This window comes from Chinchilla lanigera, unplaced genomic scaffold (assembly GCF_000276665.1).
Source record: "Chinchilla lanigera isolate Chin_1 unplaced genomic scaffold, ChiLan1.0 scaffold00038, whole genome shotgun sequence".
Lineage (NCBI taxonomy): Eukaryota > Metazoa > Chordata > Mammalia > Rodentia > Chinchillidae > Chinchilla > Chinchilla lanigera.
Genome location: NW_004955439.1, coordinates 7211992 through 7237027, shown reverse-complemented (window position 1 = coordinate 7237027; position 25036 = coordinate 7211992). Strand labels below are relative to the sequence as shown.

At 44.4% G+C, this 25036-nt stretch overlaps 1 long non-coding RNA gene across 1 annotated transcript; it reads left to right on the top strand.

Annotated features, from left to right (window-relative positions):
• LOC106149198 lies at positions 1–21380 on the top strand. Its single transcript, XR_001235202.1, has 2 exons — positions 1–570; positions 20265–21380. It is a non-coding gene; the product is annotated as an uncharacterized LOC106149198 (long non-coding RNA).
• Positions 21381–25036: the final 3656 nt, after the last annotated feature.

The following is a 25036-nucleotide window of genomic DNA, read 5'->3' as shown; positions in this document are numbered from 1 at the left end:
TCTGAGGAGCAAGCAGAAGGCATTTAGCATGTATTATATTTGATGGCGCGGTAAGATTTGAACAGGAAATGGGTAGAGTTGTGTTTTGCCTTGTTTCCAAAGCCCGGATACCTGCGATCAAGGAAGGAAGCTGTTGGCATGGTTACTCTTGGTGCAGTTGAAGCAGCATTCCTTTAGCAATGAAAGCAGTGAGACCTTTTTTGAAAAGTCCTGACCATTCCTTATAGTCTGCCAAATAAATTCTATTTAAAATTACCACTCTTCATTATATTTAGCTCAAAATATTCATCGCATATCAAACAAGCAATCCTAAGTACTCAATTAAGTCAACCTTTTATGGTAACATTTGGGGTGTGGACATACTTATATATGTGTAAGCGAGCCCTTAGCAAACATACATGTTTCTTTATGGACAGAACCACCCCGCTGTGTAAAGGAAAACTCTGGCAGGATCGTGTGTGTTTGTGTTTAGGGTGGAACATTTCTTTCTTCTCTTAAATGGTATTGCATCTTCCTGGTAGCCAGCAGAAACCACAGCCCAGGGGAGCTGGGAGCCAGGTACAGCTTGAGGTGAGGATGAATATGCAGCGCAAAGAGCAGTGTGGGCAGGCAGTGAGGACCACAGGGAAGACCTAGCTCCGCGGCTCCTAGAGCCCCTGGGGTAGGTGAGGACCAGTGGGATGGGATCTGGCTAAACATGGTTGTGGGGGCTGCAAGGGCGGGGGAAATGGAGCACACAGCAGCGTAAAGCCTTGACAGTAGGGTTTGGCGAGTGAGTGCGGCAGGGTTCTGGGCCTGTTTAATGTCAGTGTTAGCATTACCTTTATAATCTCCCAGAGGGAAGGACCACTTGGGAGAAGGATGGTAGAGAAGAGTCTTCGGGGTTCTTCTCCTTGCCCCACCCACTTCCCAGATAAGTGCATTTCAGCCCAGAGCTCTCTGGGTGTGGCAAGGAGAGCTCGGACAGTTTTCATCTACAGTTTCCTAACATCTAAAGGAGGGGAAATAGCATTCTTCCGTATCAGCTGTCATGTCCGGATTCTGGACTTGCAAAGGTAGCTGGGCCAGAGAAAAAAAGAGTATTAAAAAATAGGGGATCATATTCTGGCTCTGGCACACATTTTAGGCAGATGCTCTATCTGAGTCTGTTTCTCAAACACCAGCCTGGCATGGTGGCACATGCCTGTAATCTCAGCACTCTGGAGGCTGAGGCAGGAGGATTGTTGTGAGTTCAAGGCCACCCTGGGCTACAAAGTGAGCTCAAGACCAACCTGAACTGCAGAACAAGACTCTGTCTGAAAAAAAAAAAAAAAAAAATCAAACACAGGCTGCCTTAACATTTGTCTTGCAAAGTTGGGAGGAGAAAAGGAGCCCTTGTTCTGGGCACAGGCCTCGTGTGTCCTCTGTAATGGCTCTACGGTGGCTCACCTGTGATAAGGCCCTGACCAAGGCCTGGACGTAGCCCGTGTGTCAGCAGCAGGCCCAGGCTCGGTGTACTCAGTGTGGAAGTACAGGGGCCCTTGTCAGCCGAAAGCAAGAACAGTCCATGGCAAGCTGCAGCAGTCCTGCAATACTCGCTGCTGAGAACTTGGTGAGAACTGCTTTTGCTCCTTAACAGGCAGATCTTGGTACGCGTTATATCCAAGCACTGAGTAGAGAGACACTAGCTCTCCTCAAGTGGCAAAGACTCACGCCCCAGAGGTTCAAAACACAGTGAAATGGACCTAGTACTTACTCATTCTGTCCTGACCGACAGCTTCAACATCGGCGAAGTCAGCAAAATGATCACAATTTTTAACTGCCTGCATTTTGCCTCACACAGTAGCAGTTTAGCACCTGAGGCCGCAAACATCTAACCATTGACTGTCCAGGTATCTGTTTCTCTCTCTCTTCCAACCCTTCCTGGTGATCTGCCTGGATGAGTGTGTTAAAAAAAGAGGCTTCACTTCCTGGTTTTCTTCGCAAAAGGTGACAGCGAACATTGCTCTTCATTTCCTCTGTATTTCCCTTTGACTGGCAATAATTTTAGCCATAGTCTTTGCTGTTTTTTCTCTTTTGAGACAGGGTCTTGCTGTGTAATTCAGACTGGCCTCAAAGTCACAGCGGTCCTCCTGCCTCAGCCTACAGAGTGCTGAGATTCTAGGCACGTGCCGCCCCTCGGGGCTGGCAATAGTCTTTTGCATACATACTTTCTTTAGCTTTCTGCCTCTTTCTCTCTTTCTCTTACGTGGAAGGTAAAGAACTTCCAGCTCTGCCTGCTAGGCATCGCTCCAGGAATCAGTGGATGCCCACGCGTGATTCTTCATTGCTTTTATATTTGATAGGGGCTTGAATAAGACCTTAGTTCCATGCCTGTAAAACTCACTGTCTCATAGAGGTGAGATATTTATAAGCCAAAAACTACATGGTGAAGTAGGAGGTATCAGAGACTTTGTACGTACCGTGCCTTCCAGTTTTCAAATGAAACAGTGTGGTAGTACAGATTTGAGATTTTCTACATAGCTGTTTGTTACAGCATAGAAAGATGTTGAAATTATAAAGAATGAGCACATGTCGGTCACTGGTTTGGCCTTAGGCTTTCTTCTTTTGTTTGTTCAAGCAGCTCATCGAATGCCCTTGGCACCGTGCTAGGTGTTAGAGAAACTGAGAGGAAGACCTCAGCCCTGTCCACCTAGAGGCTCCGTGTGGGGACGGAGGAAGGGGGTGTGAAAGCGATGTGTGCACGCTGGCTGCCTGCGACTGTGCGGCTGACGGTCTGGCGGTTAAGGAGGGAGCTATTGGAAAAGCTGCATCCAAAGGATGATCTCATGATTTTTGAGGACCACAGGGAAGCGATTGCACAGGAAGATGGCTATTCGGGGCAGGGAAGCGAGCCAAGCAAACTAAATGGACCTCTTTGGGAGGTGAATATTTCTGAAGTCTTTGAGTCACAATTTTCTCTGGACAGAAAACAAGGGAAATTGGATAATTGTGAGAAGGGGAAGGATGTAAATATGTCAGTGTCTTTACATTTTGTAATGACTTTATCCATTAGGCTGGTAAAGAATAAAGGCAGGTTACCTATTAAAGATTCGGAGTTCAGCTTTTTTTAGAAAGTCAAACAAAATGTTTTCAGGACATACTGCTCATTAACCCTAGACATGAGAGATTTATAAAAAGCAAAAAATATGACGCTGCTTCGCATAGCTGAATCCCAGAAAATCTTGGCTCTCCTTCTGAAAATCTTGAAATAAAATTTTTCTGGAACATTAATTGGAAGACAGCTTGCTATCACCGAATTGTCAATCTGCAGTAGAAACTCAAAACTGCGAACAGATTTTTAAAATGTGGAATCATTTCAGCCACTACCAAATCAGTGATTTCTATACTTTTTTTTTTTTTTTGGTACCAGGAATCGAACTCACAACCTTTTTTTGGTACCAAGAATTGAACTCAGCGGTTGTAGCCACTGAGCTACATCCCCAGCCCCTGTATACCTTTTTAAAAAACATGAAATGTCCAGATAAATGTATATAACTGTTTAACTGTCAAATTGTTCCCCTCTGTACTACACACCATAAACATCTGATATCCTAATGGAGACTTGCTTTGACTGGAATTAAGCTATTTAAATGATCTAAGTAGCTTATTTAAAAACAATATAGATTAACTTCAGTTTTTAAAAAGTAAAGTTTGGGTATGAGTCCTGGCTAACAGGGTTTTTTTTAGCGTGCCTAACGATTTTCCATATTTCTTTAAAACCATGTTTCCAGTGTGTGTGCTTGACATTTACATAGCGTACCCAATCTATATTTGTCATTAGAATTTAGTTAGGAAAACTGCCCAAGTAGTCACATTAATGAGGTGGTGAATTTACTGAGGTGCACGCGCCCGGGTCTACTCCGTACGTCATCACGGCTTTCTCCAGGAGGAGTTGGATAGGGTGGAGCAGCAAACAGCGTGCCTGTCAGGCTGCGGTCCTGCACACACTGGTCAGTCAACTCCAGGGCCAAATCCCTGTCTTTGTTCAAAGTAGGTGTAGAGGGGGAAATAGTCACATAGGCTCTGTGGACTGAGGTGATGCTGGGGTTGGTCACCAGGCCTGTGCAGGCCCACCCACAGCCCCTCACAATCCACCCTGCTGGATGCCTTTTTTTTTTTTTTTTGTCTTTTTGAGACCGGGTTTTGCTGTGTAGTGCAGGCTGGCCTTGAATTTGCAATCACTTTGTAGCCCAGGCTGGTCTCAAACTCGTAATGATCCTCCTACCTCAGCCTCCTGAGTGCTGGGATTACACTCATGGGTCACCACACTCTGCTCTGGATGCCTCTTTTAAAAAGAAGCAAGTGTCTCTCTCTCTCATTTTTATAATAAACTTCTAATCACAGTGTCTCACTTTTACAAACCTTATTTGTAAGTTTTGAAAATTTTTTGCTAGCTGGACATGTTAGGTACATCCTCTTAATCCCACCTATTTGGGAGGCTGAGGCAGAAGGATTGCAAATTCAAGGGTAGCCTGGGCAATTTAGTAAGATCCTGTCTCCAAATAAAAAGTAAAAAGGGCTGGGAATGTAGCTCAGGGGTAGAGTACTTGGTTGGCATGTACGAGGCCCTATGTTAGACTCCCAGTATCAAGAAAAAAGAGAAAAAAAGCTTTTGCTAAATTCTTACAAAGATTTTTATCTGTTGTATTGTGTAGATAAAATTGAGTCTTAGGCTATGCATATTCTATTTGTATTATTTTTAGAGTCATACAAATAAAGCGTAATGTAGAAAATTATGTGAGAAAGAGGTCAAGATAGATAAAACCACCTGTAATCCTAAATGTGGACTTTTTTTTTTATTCTAAAAAAATAGAAGAATTCTGCCTGCCCTATGGGATAAAATGCTGCAAGTAGAAATGCACTTGAAAGCACGCCACGTAGAGTAGGCCAGTAGAAGAATCATAGTCCTCCTGAAGCCCCCTGGAGCAGGGCCTGTGTCCTGATTTGGGCACTTACTCAGTGGCTGACCCTAGCCAGTCTTTTTCCTGTGAGTCTGTGCAGAAATGGGGGTAACAGTGTCTGTCCAGAGTGCCAACAGGAATTCCTGGTAGGACAGAGAGTGAAGTAAGTGAAGGGGTAGCAGTTACCTTTATCAAATGTACAGATATGCGTCATACCTGGGCCTTATCACACATGCCTAAGGACGGCTTTTATCATGAAAGTTTTTGAAAGACATCAAGAGATTCAAAGAAAAAATTCAATAAACAGTTTCAAAAAACAAAGTTGGTGCAGGTTGTGTGCGTATGTGTGTGCGTGTGTAATAAACTCAACAGTGTAATCCTGCTAATATAAGTGACATTTGATGCTGACGGCCGAGAAGCAGGGCCCTCAGCACTCTCTGAGAGGCCAAATCTGAAAGGACACAAATAGTAGAGGAAGAATCATAATCCAAAATGCATGTAGAAGAGTAGCGCGAATCTGTAACAGGTAGTCAGGGGTCTGGAAGCAGGTTTGAGAAGACGCTTGTTGGGAAAGTGTTGTATTAGTGAAAGGGAGGAGGTGGGGAGAGGCACAGGCACCCGAGGCCTTCTATTAATAAGTCACACAGCCAGAAGTCCACCTCAGCGGGAGTCAGAGCCTATGAGGTGGAGAGCTGATGAGACGCCCGTAATTGTCCTCAGCATGGCTCTGGTCTAGAGAAGGGGCATCCCTGGGAACTGGAACGTGCAGATTGGCCTGTAACATGCTGCCAGCTAAGACGGTGGTGAGCACGAGAGGATTCTGGTGCTTGGGAGTGGGCAGACGTTTTGATCTTCAAGCATAAAAATACTTTCTAAAAGTGCAGGCCAACGAACTTGGTATCATTCCCAGCACAGTGCCAGAAAGAGCGGAGTAAAGATGGCTTGACTGGTAAAAAGAGACTCTCTGGCCTGGGGTCACTGAAGAAAGTTCCTTCCAGAGAAATGACTGGTGCTTTAAAAGAGGCTTTTATCATTCAGTGAACGAGAAATGTCATAGCTGCTGTCTAATTAGACTTCAGGAAGAAACTGAGGAAGTAGCTCTGTTGTCCTTTGGCAAGGACAGAAGGGAGGCCGAGGCCTAGGCCTAGGTGGCAGTGCAGCCTGGCTGGTTCAGCCCACCCACCCCACTGCTGAATGATGAAGCAGTGTCAGCCTGGTGGGTGGGAGCTGTAGGGGACCTCAGGCCAGGATTTCATTGCGGAGCCAGGGGAAGCTACCCCTGACCGGGCCTTTGCCTAAGGGTCGTGGAGCAGAGGTCAGAAGCCGTGGGCTGCTCAGAAGGAGGGAAACAGGCCCCGTGGGAATGGAAAAGGAGCGCTGGAAGGCCATGAGGGTGGCTGGGAACACAAGGTGCAGGTGCGCCCCCGCCGGCTCGGGGGCAGTCTCCATGATGAGGTGTGAGAGCTCAGCAGGTTTTTCTTCTTTTTGGTGCCCACGTGTAGATTGTCACAGGCCTGTTTAAAGGGACTGAAATGAGACAGAGATTTCTGACTTCAGACTTGCCCCCCTCAGCTTACTAGTGATTCGAAAGGAGAGAGATGTCAGGCATGTTGATTAAAGCTAGGGGTTGTGAAAAGGTGCGAGAGAACTGGGCTCTTGGGTGGGCTCTGTGCTGCTAAGTTAAGGGAGGATCCGCTATGGTTTAATGGTGACCCAGGGGCGAGAGACAGAGGCCTGCCAGCCCTCCGTTTCCGTGGCCACCAGAGGCTAAGGCAGTGGTGGCCAACCTATGGCATGGGTGGCACGGGTGCCACCGCAGGCTGTGTGTATCGCTGAAAGCTCTAAGAAGTTCGCCATCAGTGCCCTGAGGAAAGCGTAGAGTGCTGTGGCACAAGAATAGGGTTCAAGCTGACGTGGGCGACAAACTGTCATAATGTGGCTCTCTCCCACAAATCACACCACAGTTGAAATTTTAAAAGCAGTTCTAGTTTCTAGACACTGAAAACCTTTAAGTCTATCCATAGCAACGTGACCTAGCCAGCTGGGGACTGTATGTGTCCAGTGAGGATTATTGTGTCTGCCCTGGAGAATGTTTAAGGGGTTTTAAGGCTGTTGGCTTAAAGTAAATGCAGTGCAGCTGAGGGATTGGACGTATTCTTTGTAACACCGGAGGGCAGGGAGTTGGGCTTCCTGGCCATTGTCACTGTCTAAAAATAGAACTGAGGCCTGCAGGAGAGATGCTAACACTGGAGCCTGGACAAAATCCGCGTGGGGATAAGTTAGAGGCAGCACGGGGGTCCCACTAGATACGACGCTGACGGTCTGTTGGGCCTGAGATGCTGTAATTTGAGCAGGGTCTTCCATCCTCTCACATAGCGATGGTTTCTCAGAATGACACACATGGGTTCAGAGTCTGCAGTGTAGAAACCATGATGCCTCAGACTGTCTCCGGCTTGCTAGGGGTGTGCTTTCACGCTGAGAAGTTTGATTTATCTCATATGAAACAAGGCATCAACTTCAACCCAGCTCCTCATGTGAGCCCTACTGTCTCCGTGCAGGGAGGGACTTGAGGGAATCAGGCTGAGAGGCCCAACTCCAGGTCTCTCCTGGAGCCAGAGAGCAGAGTGAGTCGGGGGAGCTGCGGTTTGTTAAATGCTTCTCAAAATAATCCTTTTTTTTTCCAGATAGACAAATTGGTAAACATAGACATTTGAATGTATTTTAAATTTTCAAGAAGTTATTACAAATGTAAGGGACAGTTCACTAACCATAGCTGCTAAGTGATGGCGAGTTTCCTGGTTCTGATCACGGCTGCCCTGTCCACAAGCTATGATCAGATACTTGTCCCCGTCCCCTAGAGCAGGGGACAAGAGCGTGGGGAGTGTGTGTCTAGCATATTCCCAGACACAGGCGGGGAGTCCCTCGATGCTTGTTACTGCACTGGGGAAGGGTTGATCTGGTTGATGGAACCTACCTTCCTCCTGACCTGCCGTGGGAATGCTGTAAGAGAAGGAGGGAATTCTTTTTCCAGGTCACAGCTTTACCTTTTTTGTTGTTTTGTTTTGTTTAGACAGAGTTGCTATGTTGCCCAGGCTGGCCTCAGACCTCTGAGCTCAAGTGATCCTCCTGCCTCAGCCTCCCGAGTAGCTGGGAATACAGGCGAGTGCCATGGCTGACTTACCTTAATAGAATTTGTAAGCAATGTGAACTACTGACTTTCCAGAAGCTACCTTGTAGAAAGAAGGTCAGGCTTTCTTCAATGGGGGATCTTTCTCCATTTCTTGGAATGTCATTCTGTGTGCCAGTGTTGGCTTACAGGCTCTTAGTCGCCTGTGTTAAATGACTCTAGGCTATAATATCTTTGTAATGGGATGTGCCGATGTCCATTCTTCCTTCTGTTTTCCTTTTTCTGTCTCCCTCGCTCACAGTTGTTCAATTCCTCAGACTCTCACACCTTCTCTCTCTGTCTTCTTTTGTTTTGTTTTGTGCATGGTGGACCAGAGATTGAACCCAGGGGAACTCAACACTGCAGTTCATCCCCAGCCTTCCCCCACTTTTTGAGACACACTCTTACTGTGTTAGCCTAGGCTGGCCTTGAACACTGTTTGGCCACCTTCCCAGGTCGGCCTCCCAAGTCACTGGGGTTACCAGTGCTCCAGCTCTGGTTTTTCTTGCAGCCTGCTGCTGCTGGCTTTTCTCACATGCACAGCACCACCACCCCCGCCGGCCTGCCTGTGTGGAAGTTGCATGGTGACAGCTGTCCCCAGTTCCTGGAACAGCCCTAGCAAATGGTAGCCTCACCGTGATTACCTGGTGGAAAAGGAGGGCACTGGTAAAGGGCATATTTTTTATAGTCAGGGATCAACAGTGTACAAGAAAAATCCTAAAACCATCCTTGGTGTTGGTGGAGCCAGGGAGCTGTGGCAATGAACACAACATACTGTGCTAGTATGGTGTCCACGAGGTGCCCACCTTTTCACCCCCAGTCAAGTGCCAAACAAAATACAGGACACCTGACTCATTTTAAACTCCAGATAGGCAACAGATAATTTTTGACATAGGTATATCCCATGCCGTATTTGAGCTACCCTTTAAAAAGTGCTTCTTGTGTATCGTATTTGCTCTATTTGCAGCCCTACTCTTTAGCTCCCTTATATATTGATTGGCCTTATGTTAGAAGGTTCAATAGTCTCTGCAGTTTTCCTAAAAGAAAACTATTTCACCCTGATGTACAGTCCTGCAGAGCAGGCTGCATTCAAAATGTAATATCTGTGTCACAGTGATGTTCATGTATGCAGCACCCCTTCCTTCTTTTTCTTCTCCACTCTGGAAAATACATTGAATATAACTAGAAATGACTGTTAAAGGGATAACTTTGAGCACTTTTTGATTTATTACTTAAAACAAAGCATTTACAGGTACAGACTTTATTATTGTGACCAAACTTTAGCAAATAATTTGAGGCTGCTCAGCCATTTGGTAGGTCCAGATACTAATGATGCACTGTGAGGTAGATTCGCTTTGTGGTTGCAAATAAGTGGTTTAGAGTTTCATGCTGGAAAACTAGGGTTGTAGATTTTATTTTACTTAAGAGATAAGATTTTTGTTTGCAAGAGGAAAAAATATCTTGGGCCCAAAGAGGACCTTCCTAAAGAGAAGGAATTGAGCCCATAAACACTGACTCACTACAGAGAAAACAACCCCAGAACAGTAGGTGGATGGTGTCATTTTTATGTCTAACAAAAAACAAAGTCAAATTGACTTCACAGCACATTTAAATAGCTGTGAAAAGATTGCTGAAAGTAAAACAAGCCATATAAGTGAGAAATGGCTGTATCTTTTCACAGTTAATATTCACTACCAAATTTTTAGTTGTCTTTTAACTGTAAGAAAATGCCTATGCATTTAACAAATACCAAAGGCAGTAGAGGCCCAAGACACAGTGGGAATAAACCAAAAATAAAGAAATGGGGTGCAGTGCTACATGCCTATAATCCCAGCATCCTAGGAGGCTTAACAATTTCAGAAGACCCTGTTTTAAAAGGAGGTGCTAGGGATGTAGCTCAGTACAAAGGCCCTGGGTTCAAAAAAAAAAAAAAAAAAAATCCCACGATATCTACTGAGATAGTTTTTAAATTATTACTTTGTGATGTATTTGAGGATTGGACATGCTTTTCTAATCGTTAAACTCTAACATACTGCAACAGCTAAATTTCACTTTGAATTTTATTTCTCTTTTGAATACAATACATAGATAAGTAGACATGATATTTGAGTCCTTTGGTTCTACTCAAGTGCCTGTTGACAGCCCTGAAGAATGGCTATGCACATGTTAAGTGTAATGCAAACAAAATAGAGGCAGGCGAGTGCCCATCTTCCCATCCTGGGACCCTTCTCGCTTGTCATGCCAGCAGGTGGGTCATCTCTTCCCCATGTGATTATGTCAAGCACTGGTCGCTTGTCTCCCTGGAGGGTGTCGTGTACTTCCAGCCACTGTGTAGACCACGGGCAGCTTCTCCAGAGTGACTCTAGTAAGTGTCCTGGGTAGTGTCCAAAGAATCAGCTAAAGAAAGGAGGGGAAAAGATCTAGCCTATCACAATTCAGTGGAGGGGAAGAAAAGCAACCTTTTTGACAGAATTTTTGGAAACTAGGCCTGTTCAAGGTGATTTTTGCCAAGTGAGCTCCGAGGGCAGCTCAACCCCCATAATGGGTCATGGATGCAAAGGGACGCTGTGTAGCCTGAGTTCATTCTGCACTTTGGTTTAAGTTTTCTCCCCTCAACCTGCAATTAGAAGGCAGGGCCATCTATAACTGTCTGAGCCCTCAGTTGGGGGATGAACATGTCTCTGTTGAAATATTACAGAAGAGGCTTCGGGCTCAAACACTGGCCTCACCTGCTGCCAGCAGTACATGCCAAGGACGTAACTTAGCCTCCGTGGGCCATGTCCTCATTTGTGGGATGAGGTTAATGATGGTGACTGCGGGTCACTAAGACAGCTGAGATGGGGCACCTGGCACAGGTGATACAAGCATTAGTTTCCTTCCTTCCTCGCTGTGGGTGTTGGTTAGTGATCAGATTTCAATTCTCTAGCCCAGGATTGCAAAGGCCTGGCTCAGTCCACTCTGTGATTGCAGGAAAAGGGTAATGATTACAGCTAGAAGTATTTGCTTTGAAATTGCCAGCAAGGACAGGGAGACTTTAATTGTGTTCAATAGCAGGTGATTAGAAGAATAACATTTTCTTTTGAAGACATAAAAAAGAGAACTGATTTGCATAGGTACTTTTGTAAATTGCCTGTTTCAGAATGGACATAATGGTGTTGTGTGAAACTTTCTTATAAATTGTTGCAGTCAGGGTTGAACTCCCCTTGTCCTGGGACCTGTTGGAATTTTGTTTTCTTCTTGCTCCTGTCTCCCTGCCAAGCCAGTTGGGCCAAGACCACCTAGTCCTGTTCTGACTCGCAGATTTGCAATCCCAACCCACCCTTCCCCATGGCGCGCCTCTGTGGGAGGTACTGGGGGAAAGATCAAGCTCACCAGTGTTCTTACCACCGAGAGCCTCTTGGAGCCTCTTTCTCAGCATATGTGTGATTGGCAGAAGCGAGAGCAAGCGACATAAAAAGATTTAGAGCCAATTTGTGCTCCTGAAATTTTTATAACACCTACCACTGAGTGGAAAAGCCCATTTCATCTCGGATTATTGTCTGTAAAATGCATCAAGCTTCCCATAACACATACTGTAATTTTGGAGGGCGGGGGGATTCATTCCCAGTGAAACATTTCAGCTTCCCAGAATGTGATGCTCAATATTGACAAGGATCCAGCTATGAAAAAAACCATCGGGAAATGTCGAATGATGTGAGGTTTCAATCAAGAAGACACCCTGAGTTCAAAGCAAAGGGGTGATCCTAGGAAACCCCCAGGATTCTTGTGTGGATCCAGGGCTACGCTGCATTTGTGGTGGCACCTGGTTTGAACTGTTGCATGGATTGTGCTGAGAGTCATTTTAGTCATGATACTTTAGTTGCTAGTGCTTGGCATGTTGTATATGTGATATCAGGGACTTTCAAGCTGTGTGGCAGAGGCTGTGGAGCAGGAAAACCTGGGTGGGCAAGCCCAGCTTCTATCTGAGCTGCTCCACACTCGTGTCTTACATGTTCAACTCTCACAGCTTAAAAAATAGAAATATAATCTCAAATAAATGCTTGGGTACCTTGGTGTTCCTACTTCTAACATTTGTGCTTGCAGCTGTTCCAAGCCAACTCACAGTATGTAATAATCTTTAATTTTGCCAAGGCACAAGTGTGAGTAGCATTGCTGCAGGGCAGGTGAGTGGCAGTGTGTGTCTAGCTGGATGAGTCAGTCTTTCTGATTGCTGTCACCCACTTGGCCACACGTTAGTTTCCTTCCCTTTTCGCTGTGGAGGTAGGTTAGGTTATCATTGTATAAGGGGGAAAATCATGTACTCCAGTGGGATTTGCAGTTTGAGATTTGCTAATATGTGATGTGCCCTTCATAGATGTCTAAGGTCTTCTCAGAAAGGTACAGGATTCTGGTCAGCTGCATGGAATTCCAGCTGCCATGTGTGAGGAAGTTGTGAGGTGTGTGATGGAAGACTCCATACTCCGTCACTGCTAAGCGTGGGAGGGAATTTTGTGTGGGGCGCAGATGCAGCACATATCGGCTCTCAAATACTATAACAGAAGAGATTTTTCTTATCCCAGTCCTGGCTGAGGCATCTGAGGAATATGGTTTGGTAAAACCACCCATTAAAAAAAAATTATGTTCTGTTCTATTCTGTGCTTTGGACCTGCCTGAGACAAATGTTCCTGAGACTGTGCTGCGTTGGTAGAGATTTGTAGGGAAAGAAGATCTATTAGTAGCTTGTTAATCTGGATCACGTTTGGCGTGCTCTGTGAGCTTGTTAAAACAAGACTCTGTGCCTTCCTGGAAACTTTATAAAAAGGGGCCTGGGTCATGCAGTTAAGTGCAGTCTTTTGCCAACATCACAGTTACGAGTGATTAAGTCCCATATTCCATGACCATTGGGGTGGTTCGGACGGCAGGTACTTAGGTAAGTCCTCCCTGCCCTGAGGTTTTCAGTGTGGCTGTGGCCCTAATTGTTGTATTTCCAAACACTGCACTGTGCTCACTTTATAGATGTGGTGCTCTGGTTCCTGTCAGTCGCATTGTGAGCACATGAGGAAAAGACTGTGTTAAATGAAAAAGCAAATGCACAGAACTCAGAAAACCTAGCAAGTCAGCGGTAGAAGTGCTTATTGTCGTGTCTCTCCAAACACACCCGTAATCACTCCTCCTCCTCTTTTTATTTTCACTCACTCACTCTCCTGGCAGTTCTTTGGACTAACCAGTTCCTACTTTTAAATACTTTTTCTGGATAGGGAGAGATGGTGGCCAGCCTCGGTCCCTCCAGTATATTCTGTCTGCCTGTCACCCTCAGGGGGGTGTGTCACACAGGGCTATGAGTGGCTGTTCATACCACAGATATTCCAGGGGTCACGTTTTCCTTGGGCTGTGTCTTCTGGCATCCAAGAAAAGTGAGTGGCTTGTCATCTTCTTGACTAAGTTATATCAGCTGTCTGCCACTAATTCAGTTTGCAAATTAGTTTCTCTAGCTATTTAAAAAAAAAAAATAGCATCTGCTCAAACAAGCGACCATATAGTGTCTCCAGTTCAGCTGTGAAGACAGCCGAGGACACCAGATTGAGTTTGCTTTCTGCAAACTGGATATGGGAATATAAAAAAAAATTTTTTTTAAATGGATGATTGTTCACTTTTCAAAAGGTTCCTTTGCCTCACCCAAAAAGATTAGTAGGATTTCGTTAAGCACTGGCTCCTTCCAGTATACTAAAAATAAAATTTAATCAATACCCTATTTCTGGAACATTCTTTATGCATAAATGTGACATGCCTATAAAATGTAGTATAGTTTGCTTAAAGTTAACTTTTAAAATTATTAAATCTTTTTAATCTGAGGAGTTCAGTTCTACTAAATCAAGTTGATTTCACTCTGACCTAAAGTGAGGGGACAAGTGCATAATGACCTAAATGATGGTCTGCATGCAGCAAATTTAAAAATGAGGACACTATATCACGTGACCTGCGAGGTATTAATCTAACAGCGTCTGTTCTTGGAAACCTAAAGGGAAGCCTTTGAACCTTTAAGCCGGAAGGAGAGCTCTGTAAAGCTGTCTCAGGGGTAAGATTCATTAGTCCTAGCATCAGCCTCCAGCCAAGAAACCTCTAAGCAGACCAGATAATTCCTCTGCCAGTGGAATGCGTGTCCTAGAGCTGCCTTACGCAAAGGGCTTAAAATGAATCACAGGTAGACTTTTATCTTCCAGGGTGGCTATTTAGTGTTATTCCAATTTCATTTATTCTGTTCTTCATCACTGAGTGTCCATTAAGCCCAACGCCAAGAGTCAGGATTTCACAAGAATGATTTCAGACTTGGCTTTGCTCTCATGGAGCGTGTAGTCCTCTTTTTCCACTCTGTAGACTGGTAGTGGTTGTAAGGTTGCGGAAAGGTGCCTTGGATAACCCACTTTTGCCTCTCTTTTGGACAGCTTCAGTCTTCTCCCAACCCCAAAGTTCAGGGGTCAAAGTGCAGAATTGCCAGGTCGTTGTTACCCCGAACACATCACGCAGTATGGCACGGTGGGCTGTGGCTGTCTGTGAGGGGTTAGCAGATGTTCTCTTGAAATTATTCTTGTACTTTAACAAAGGCATGAGCATTGGCTGGTTTTTCTCTTTTTTTTCTTGTTGTTGTTGTTGTTGTTGTTTTTAATGCCAATGTCCTGACTCCTCGCTGCTTGTGGTGATTCCTCTGAGCAGGAATGGTTCAGAGAAAGAGGGAGAATGCTGGGAGGTCGAGTAGGAGAAAGAGAGCTTTAGCTTTGGGGAACGAGAACAAGTTTACAGGGAGTACCATGCGTCTCTAGCAGCCAGGGGGTTTAGAGTGTGTGGTCAGTACAGTCGGTCACTGACGCTCTGGTCCTTGAGGAAATGGGGTGGGGTGGGTCTGTCCTTCACATTTGCCGTCAGACACAGTGGTGCTCCTGGCAAACAGCGTTTGGGAGGCTTTGCAGACAAGGCAGCCACTAAGCAGAGAGGTTTTCCTGGCTGACAGGGCCCTTTCAGGGTAGAGAAGGGAGGGAGGGGCGTCTCAGGCAGTGGGAATAGAAAGCCCAGTTTCAGCTCAGCAAGGATTCTGCTGCCCTTTCTGTCCCCAGGGCTGCCTGAGAGCACAGCTGGCAGGAGGAAGAGTGGCCCCTTCCCGCCTCCTCTGTGACACCTTTTACACAGGTGCTCACTCAGCCTTACAGTCAGCTTCAGTGGTGAGTGTTAATCTCCATCTCGCAGATGGGGAGACTCGGAGTGGCCGACGGTCTTGCTCGAGGATTGCGTGAGGCCAGAGTGCATGCTTTGAGTCAGCGCCATGGCCTCGTCTCCGTGGAGGAGCTGGCTGGAGGGATTCTGCCAGGCTCTGAACCCTGCGCCCAGGGACGCTATGCCTCCTTCCTGCCATCTCTCAAGATTGGATTCCAGCACTGTGCAAATAGCAAGATTCATTATGGTCCCAAAGTCTAAATTATAATTAGATCATTCATGCCAAGTGGCATAATTTTTCAAGATGGAATATCTGAAATACTTGAATTAAATGAATACGGATCTTTGTGTGTCCGTGGGCAAGTGTAGAGCTTCAGTTAGTTTTCTAAGGTTTAAAGTGAGAATTTTGTGTCTTACAATTTCTAAAGTCTGTTTTGGTGCTAATATGACCACTTTTGCTATTATGCTGGAATTAAGTAGCTTCCTGGGGACTCTCAAAGATTGTAAAAGTCTGTTTTGGTGCTAATATGACTGCTTTTGCTATTATGCTAGAATTAAGTAGCTTCCTGGGGACTCTCAAAGATTTTAAGCATGATACACATGTGGACCTGGACAGGAAATGTGACCACAGTTTAATCGGGGAGCACTGGGTATCCCCCGTTGTAAGGATGAATTTCCCTGTTGGGCAATGGTTGCCTTTATTTTAATTATTCTTACACTTGATACTTGGAAAGACATGATTTCATATTGTTCTAATCTAATGGGATGTGGCTCCACACATTTTGAGTAGGTTTTAAACCACAGAACAATAAAACATTTAGCAAATTATGTTTGAAGGCATCTGCACACACTGCTCCTCGCAGCTCTGAGCCAGCCATCCTGCTCCCATATGGGTGACCAAACGCATCAACTGGATGAAGCAGGCTAGGGTCTGGCATCCATAAGCCACTCTGGCATTGTTATTTCCACATGGCAGGACAGGCTGGTGGAGGCTGGGTCTGATGTCTCGGTGGGGGTGTGTGTACGTGCCAAGTACTCTGCCGTCACCACCTCCTTCAGCCCACTGGTTGTGATGAATCCAGCCAGGATCATCAGTGCTGCTGCACGTCAATCCCAGTGCAGTTTCTCTGTCCCCTGCCTTCCTACTGATGTGCCTTCACCTTTCCTGGTGAACAGAGGAAGAGCAAGATGCCAGGTTTCCAGTGGATAGCTTTGTGGGTTTCTGACAGTTATAAGAGTGGTTGGTACTGGGGGGAGGTGGACAGAGGTGATGAACTAAAAAGGGGTCAGAGGCTTTCTATGGACCTTGTCTCCCAATATTGTTATCCTTGCCTTCCCTTTCAGAGCTATACTTTAGAAATTACTCACTTGGAAGTCCATGAAGGAGGGAAAATGTGACCAGGCTGCAGAGGTCAGCCGCATTTCTGTGTCTCCAGGCAGTCTGCCCCCGTGGGGTTGTGTTCCTGAGGAAACGTTTTCTCTTTCCATCTGGCCCTTCATCTAGTCCTCTGCCGTGACTTATCGTTGACTTGGAAACCTGGCCACTGTTTCTACAGCTAGTTTCTGCAGAAGAGAGGCTGTGGCTAGATGCAACTGGGGCTGCCGGCAGCCCTGGGCACTGCTGGGTCCTCATCATGGGCCACGCAAGGGGTGGCTTCTTACGTGTCTGGATGCTAAGGCATTGGGAACAAGTGGCCCTGGAGAGGAAAGGCAGGTGATTTAGAGACCAGGAATACTTTGTTTGAAATCCAGTCACTGCCACCTAAGGCACATCTATAGGTGCTCGAGTATTTAAGCTCTGTGAACCTCAGTTTTCTTACTGGCAATGTGGGACTAGTGAAGAGGGCTGCTTCAGACTAAGGCAGGAATAATGTAAGTCTCCTAGACTCCGAGAGTTAGCTAGGCATGCAGCAAACATGTTATGGCAGCAGCTGAGCTGCAGAAAGCTGGTTCTAAAATGCTCGTGGTTTCTGTCAGGAGTGACTTCCACCTGTGAGCACTGCTGCTTCTCAGACTGATTTTGCCCTCTGGGGGTTGAACTCAGGGCCTTGAGCATGCTCAGCATGTGTTCTGCCCTGATGCATTTTTTTTTTTTTTTTTTTTTAAACAAAATCTCACTGAGTTGCCCAGGCTGAACTCAAACTTGTGATCTTCCTGGCTCAGCCTCTTGAGTAGCTGGGATTACTGACATACATCACCATGCCCAGCATCAGATTTATTTAAGAGAAAACAAGTCTTATTCTTTGCACCACATTCGCATTGAAATGTAGGGATTCCGGCATACCATTCTTTATCTTGGGAAAGTACAGCCAAAACTCTGGGGATTGTGAAACACACTGGTAACTGCTAAAGAAGAGTGACCCTGACCTAGTGTAAACATATTCCTTCACAAAATCTCCAGCTGCTTACAGTTTGGAAGAAAGCACCTGTCACAGCCTCCCTGCTGTGGCTCTCTGGAACAGACAGGTTCCTGTTTTGTGGTGCAGCTGTAGATGTGCTTGTGTTGGATTTCATACCTAAAGGTTGCACTCGATAGCAGATACACAAGCACCTTCATAGTGTCCACACCCAGACAGTGCTCACAACGGGAGAAACAGGCACTGTGGAATTAAAGCCCGTACAGCTTGGAGCTTGAGCACTTGAGCACTTGTCCGCCGTGTGGTGCCAGCAGAGGCACTTCTCTGGATGCTTTGTGGAGTTTTTCTGTATGGAGACACCCCTAACTATATCTCAGGGCATTCTTTATAAACCACTTAACATAGCAGGGGTACTGGCAGCAGCAGAACTACACACAAGACTTGAGAATAATGACGAAAAATTACTGGGTCATTATTCTGTGTTAGGAGCAAGGGCTGGTGTGCAGAGGAGAGAGGGTGGCCAGGGGACAAAAGCCCGGGTGGGTTCCAGTCCATGGACGCGCCGGGCCAGTCCCGTGAGCCCTCACATCTCACCTTCCTGGAGGGAAACATCCTGTGTTTGAAAGATAGAGGGCCCATACCTTGAAGGGGCTTCGCCCACCAAAGCACGCTCCATACAGTTCATTCTTTCATCCCTGTTGTTCTTGCTCGGCGCTTTCCGTGTTCACATCCACCTCCTCAGCGGTGGGTCAGTTGCTGCACCTGTAGCAGTGCCATCAAGCACTTACGATAGACAGCAGATCATCCCGGTTAACCTGGGTCATAAAAATGCTTGCCCAAATTCCACAGTAAACTTGCTGTACCATCTAAATTCGTTTGCCAATACAAAACTATTTCTCTTACATGGCAACAAAGTTAGTCTGTGGTAGCGCTGTGTGCATTTACAGATCATTCTTCTGTGTCCCCACCCACTAATTTGAATGACTCTGTTTATTTCTTTTTCCTTCTTCTGCTCATGGTGGTCTCAGTGTACCAGGACAACAACCCTGTCCTGGTACAACCTGGCAAATCTTGTCCAGATTTAGGACCGTGGTACTGGAGCTTCACTGTTGCAGCCGTGGAGTCAAGTGACCCAGCTTTCCTTGTTTTCCGTGGCTAGCTTTTAAGTTAGCTTTTTAAACATCAGCTTTTTCGTGTCAGCTTTTCTGTTTGAAGGAAAAAATTATTAGCAAACCATTTGTAGTGATCCAGAGTAATAGATGTTGACTTGGCAGTTTTGTTTTGTGTGGCTCCTTTAAACATTTCACAAAGTTGTTTCTCCATGCTAAAACCACAGCGGAAGCATGAAAAAATTCATTTTATTATTCTTGTCGATTATTTAAGCCATTTCCCTTGTTGCATAAGATAGCCAAAATGCCCTAAAATGCATAATAATATATACTATAATGGTATGATATAATAAAATGTAGTATCTTATAGATAACTTTTTTGGTATCATCTTAAGTTTTTCCAGAAGCATAAAATCAGAATTGCTAAGTGCAGTCTTTTTAATCACCAAAGATTATCATTTTGTTACTGAAGACAACTCACTGCCCAAAACTTCCAGATGTTTAACCTAATTCCTGGTTGTTTCTTTACCAGCAGTGAAAAATCACATAACTTTCAGCCCCAATTAATTATCCTTTCAATAAGTCTGATAAAGTGGCTTGGCATTAGTTTTAGGACCAGACATCATGTATTTAGAGTCAATTTACAATTGACTCTAAATTGATATGATATTTACAATATCATATCTTGGTAAACTTACTTGACGTTGTGGTTTAAACTTGTCCAACTAGTTGAATTATATAAGTAGATAGAAAGCTCTTACAGAATGCTTCCAAGTTATTATACCTATTAATGTATTTTTTAGCTTCCATGTGGTGATTTCCAATTGTAGAAATCCAAGAGGGACCAAACAGTGTTATTTCCAAGACCTTATGCAGCAAAATATGTAAAAACATAGAAATATGTCTTTTCAGAATTTTACACTTACGTTGCTAAATCACCCAACCATTTGAAAAGATTTTGATTTTACAGGCTAGTAGATATTTTGAGATTTCTCTCCCCAGGTTCAACTGGTTCTCAGCCCTAAGCAAAACTAGACCTGTAAGTGCCAGGTGTAGGTTTTGAGCAAGCCTGACCATGGCTGCCGAGTGATGCGGTTGGAGCCGGCTATGTGCTGTCAGGAGCTAGGAAGGCAGGTGTGCATGAGCCCATTAAAAGTTAGCATTGGATGCCACCTTCCCAAACAGTGTCTGCTGGAGTCCTTTCAGTCTGTCTGTACTGAAGGAACTAAGGTCCGGCAAGGTTAGTCATTGGCAGCATCACGCTTGGAGCCTCGGTCCACTGACTTCCAAGACAGGACTTCCTGAGCATTCCAGCAGGAGGGCAGAGATGGCCACTGCACAGCCTGGTTCTGCCTGGTGCACTGGAAGAAGATATGGCAGTGTAGAGTCCAGAAATCCATCAGACACTGAAAAATTTGCTGTTGTATTGACACCATCTCTTCTTTAGGAATTGTCTTGGGAAAAAAACTAGGAAAAGTTATTCCGTTGACCAGTGATGACCGCTTATTGTTCCTTTTATCAACAGGCAAGATGATGAATGAAGTCCTGGCAGCGTCCCGCGTCCCAGGCCTTGTAGAAATAACTGAGACAGACGTGCTTCAAAGTTCTAATGTGCATCACATCGGATCTTGGTTAAGGAAGCGTTAAAAGGAACCCGCCATTACCTATTGAGAAGGCTCTGTGCTCTCAGGCATTTGTTTCTGATTGAATCCAGAGGTTGCAAGCATGCCTCCCTGTATTACCTGTTGGAGCAGGTTTAATTTTATAAATTTTAAACACAAACTCTATGAGTTTCTAGTTCATAATTGTTCTGTTTGAAGATCCACTCAGATGAACAGTATTGCATCTGTAAGAGATACTCACCTCCACAAGCCCAGAATTGATTGGAAAATCAGTGGCAACAAACTCCCATCTGTAGCATCATCCAGTACCAGTGACGGAAAGGACAGAGTGCTTGGAATCCCTTGGGGAGAAGTCATGTGTTGGAACTACAGATGACTGGGACCACAGCTTTAGTACACCATGGCTTTTTAAAAAACACAGTTGCACATTCTGTGTTGTTCTTGACCAGTGGCTTTAACCCATTATTATTATCTCCCTGGATATCATCAAACATTTTTGAAAGCCTAAAAATTGCATTAAAAATGTTTTTAAATGCAGCATTGACAAAATCCAGTGTTTGATATAGTCTTCTGAGTATTTGACCCCAGCCTTCCTGTCCTGTTACTGCAAACAGCAGGTACCCAGGTGGTAGACTAGAAGCCTTGTGGGAGAGTAAGTAATGACAGTGAACAGGCATACCACATTGTATCTTAAACATACTTTATAAGTACATTTCTTATTTGCTTCTTATTCAGGCAGAGATTATAAAAGTTTGCTACAAGTATCCAAATTAGGATTTGTGTTTTGGATCATCAGTGTTCACAATACCTGCAGAGGAAAAAGAATGGAAATATTCAAATATGCATACCCCTTTACACTTAAAAGAATATTTTTTATCATTCTTTTGTTTTGGCTTTGTTGAAAATTAAAGTGCTTGGAATGCTGTAATTTGTGGTCTCTTGACATTTAATCAATGAGAACCCAACACCTTCACATTATGCTGTCACTTTGGACATTCATAATAAAAATTGAAACTGATTTTGGTTGCTAGTCATTTATTTTGCTTTGTAGTTTAGTACATCTTTTGTGCTTCTTGTTTGCCTAGTAGGTATGCAATCTTTACCACCATATATACAGATGTAGAGACAAATACATAGTTCAGCCCTTTCCCTGTATCTGTCATTGAATCACTGACATTTTCTAAATTGGAACAGCCACTCCTGTTTTTCTTGAAAGGCTAAAATGTTTCTAAATGCCAAGGGCATTTTGAATATTCATTCTACACTATGCATATGCAATATTCATTCTACTTACCATTAATTTATGAATCAGTCAATCCTGAAGATTGAGCCTCAGCTTTCTGGAGTTTCTGCTTGTAATGTATTTTCTATGAAATAGTAAGCAGGGAACTGGAGAAGGCTGTGGCTAATACAGTGGCCCTATAAGCATTTCAATGGCATCTTTGACTCTGTGCCCAGTGTGTGGGAGTACTGTTTAATGTATTCTATCATATCATAGTAAGATAGAAACAACTCCAAAGGAGTCTAAACATATGAGTCTTGTGTAGAAAACTTTGATCTTGCTTGGCACTTCTACCAAATTTGATTTGACATAAGATCCCTTTCCTTTTCTTCTTTTGTAACGAAACCTGCATCTGGCAGGTTTACCACCCATCTAGCTCCCTAGCGCCCCCTTGCAGCCTTCATCAAAAAAGGAACAGCATAGATTTGAGAGTAACCAAGTGAGCATTCTAGTACATAGAAGAGCACATGATTTGGGAACACTTTTTTAAGGCAAGGTCTTGCTGTGTTACCCAAACTGGCCCCGAATTCCTTGGCTCAGGTGATCCTTCCACCTCTTCCTGCCTCACCCTCTCAAGTAGCTGAAACTATAAGCGTGCACTACCGTAACTGGCTTAGATTTTGGAACTCTGAAATTGGGGGCAAAAAAAAGAGTCTGTGTTTTTTCCCATGGGTGGGGTGGAAGGAAAAAGGGAGAATAGCAAACAAATAGTCTCATTCCTTCGGGTGCATCCGCAGTCAGCACTTAGCTGGGGGTGCTTTTTCTAATGATAAGGTGCATACACAGGGTCCATCTGTTAGCAGTGTCATCTTTTGAAAACCCGAGGGCCCCTTTATAGGGGCAGAGGTCGGTGCTTTTAGGTTGGATGATTCCCTTTCAGATACACCGCCCCACCATGCATGCAGACCAGGCCTCTGTGTCGTGGCCCTCAATATTAGCAGCTCACACTTGTGCCTGCCTTCAGTTCACGGCAAAGGAAAGCTCTCACAAGTCTTCCTTCTCTAGGGACTTCAACACGGTGAGCTGGCTTTTAAAACAGTGTTGGGGGACTTTGATACACTGAAGCTGGTTGGTATTCACACAGTGAAAAGAGTCCTTGATATGGGTACAGTATTTGGGTGTGTAAATGCTGGCTTCTCACTTGAATTCCCAGGACATCCATCTCGTTCAAATGAGATGGGTCGTCTTAAGCAATTTCTTTGTGGTTAATAAGTTCTTCATGTAACAAAAACAACCTGCTTCAGAACAGCCTCCAAAAGGAAGTGCACATAGATGATTACTTTTGGCCAAAGTCGTTTGTGTTCTACACAGTTTAAGAACATAAGCAGTTAAGAATGTAGAGTTTGATGCTTAAAAAGGAAGCCTCTTTCCAGTCATTATTAGTGATTTCCCAAAACCCACTGCTTCTCCATCCATTTGGTTAAAATTGGGAAACATTCCACACTATCACGGTGACATCGAATCCAACATTCATAGGTGCATCTCTCAGAAGCGTGCTGGCACAGTGTTTAGTCTCTCACGGTTATTGTTTTGTAGATATTTATTACATGACTTAGGATCTGTGAAAATGCTTACTCTTATTTCTTCTGAGCACACTTCTTTCAAAACATTTTTTTTAATGTAGAAAAACACTCAACCCATATGCCAAGCAGAAATAAAATGAAGACCATTTTCAAACATTTCTATGTTGTAGCAAGAATAAATTATTTCCAACCCAATAAGTGCCTATAGACAATCTAGGAAAAAAGATTATAAGCTACCCAAAACATGCATGCATTTTAGTATGTAAACTTTCCATACAAGATCAAATACCATCCTCAGATTCAATTTCTAAAAAGGCACAATTCATAAAATTAATAAAAATTTAAAAATACACTAAAAGGTCCATAGTCCTCAAAACAACAGTGGCTCTCAGATGGCTGAAATGGTCAGCCTGGATAGTTGGAAGACACTGAATATATCTTTCATAATTTTGTCCAGTTGGTCATAGCAAGGGGAAGAATATTGAGCAGAAGCAATTGCTAGTCAAAAGACTTTTTTGAACAGCTTTGTGAAAGCTGAGCCAAATCTATCATCTTGCTGGACTTTTCACAGAGCTACATTGAGACAGAGTTCCCACGCTCAGCGTCACCCAGGCCAACTCAAGAGCCACAGCCACCAGACACAGAACGTGCACTTCCTGCTTCTCATGGCATCATTCGAATCCTTTCTTTACTGACAGGAAAAAATGAATAAAAGGGAAGAAGAAAAGTAGTGTCTTTCTCAGAAGTGTCCACATTATCAGGAGTTTTATTTGCCCATGTGGATGTAAATGTACGTCCACATGTACCCTCTATGAACTGGAGGCACAAGCAAAGTGACTAGACTCTTCTTGGGCCATAAACATGCAAAAGTCCCAGGATAAGGCCCGGTTGGGGACAGCTAGGAGACCTGGGAACCCAGAGGCCAGCCTGCCTTCTGCAACAAGCTGGGCCAGCTGTGGTGGAGCCCTAACTGCTTCCTGTTGGCACCAGCTCCTGTACTTGGCTTTTGAGGAGAATGTTGCAAGTCTGTCTTTAAACCAATATCCCTTCATTCATCCAAAACGTAATTTATTTAGTGCTTTCTAAGTGCCCAGTACTGTGCTTGAGGTCGGAGAGGGAACTACAAATTAAAACCATGCCTTTTTGTGTCACTTGTGTCCACGTATTAAAAAGGACTACAGGGATGCAGAGTATATTAAGCAGAAGATGAACACCTGAGAGGCTCACAGAGGCAGATGTAAATCAGTGGTTTCCCTAAAAATGACTTCATAGCTCATTTCCACTACAGGAAAGGGACAGCAGTTCTTATAGTTTATCCTTTTGCTCTTTCCCAATCAGTAATGTGTTTACTGTTTATTTGGAGTTGACAATATTGGGATTATGTTTGCAATAATGAACTATTTCTATTCAAAGTGTAATATCGTCAAGGACTTTTCATCTGATTTCAGTGGCCTAGCGGCAAAGCTCCCTCCAGCAAGTGTGTTCTCCTGCTGGAACTCCACGCAGGAGAGCTTAGACAGAGTCCCCCTTTTCTGAACTCCTAGATTTTAGCCAGGATGTAAGTCCTGCTCTCTGAGATGCTGCCACTGAATCTCAGAGATAAGTGGAGAAGTGATAAGTTTCAACTATTAATAGATGGAGGGAAACCCTCAAATACTTTCAAGCACAATGACTTTGACTTCACAACCTTCAGAAAATTATAATTAAAGCTATTTCTCCTATGAAACTTACATGAATTCAGTTTCTTGAGAAATCTCCCATATATAACATATATCAAAGATAGACTGCAGCAAGACAGTGGGATGGGAATAGATAGACAGTTGTTCTTGGCCCACATTTTCTCTGGAGTTGGATTTTCCTAGGTATACAA